We start from the raw sequence: 234 nt of genomic DNA on the forward strand, positions 1-234 counted from the left end.
AAGCGCGCGGCCCCAGCCCGCTCAGTCTCCGGCGTTATCGCTGCGGCCGTGGCGGACGACTACGGCGACAAGGACCAGGGCCGCTGTCTCCGCTCCTTGCTGGTGGCGCCGCTCCACCCGGCTGACCAGCCATTGGGTGTGCAGGCGGAGAGGCGAGATGGAGTGATAGGGAAGGTGACTCGAGGCTGGGGGCGGCGGGACCCGGACTCTGCTCTGTCCGCGCGAGGCTTCGAG

At 70.5% G+C, this 234-nt stretch overlaps 1 protein-coding gene across 3 annotated transcripts in view; it reads left to right on the forward strand.

The window, feature by feature from the left end:
- Nucleotides 1-234, forward strand: part of Xpot (exportin for tRNA) — a 74,784-nt gene that overhangs the window by 37,487 nt on the left and 37,063 nt on the right. Inside the window, exon 1 of one of the 3 annotated variants that reach the window (XM_010644524.3) lies at nucleotides 7-174. The exons of 1 other annotated variant lie outside the window; for it this stretch is intronic. The gene's annotated coding sequence lies outside the window, so the exon portion shown is untranslated. Of the gene's footprint in view, nucleotides 1-6; nucleotides 175-234 lie in introns of those variants that run through there. One more of the 3 variants, XM_010644528.3, reaches the window with a different exon arrangement.

This window comes from Fukomys damarensis, unplaced genomic scaffold (genome assembly GCF_012274545.1).
Source record: "Fukomys damarensis isolate Sample0158 unplaced genomic scaffold, DMR_v1.0_HiC HiC_scaffold_15, whole genome shotgun sequence".
Classification (NCBI taxonomy): Eukaryota; Metazoa; Chordata; class Mammalia; order Rodentia; family Bathyergidae; genus Fukomys; species Fukomys damarensis.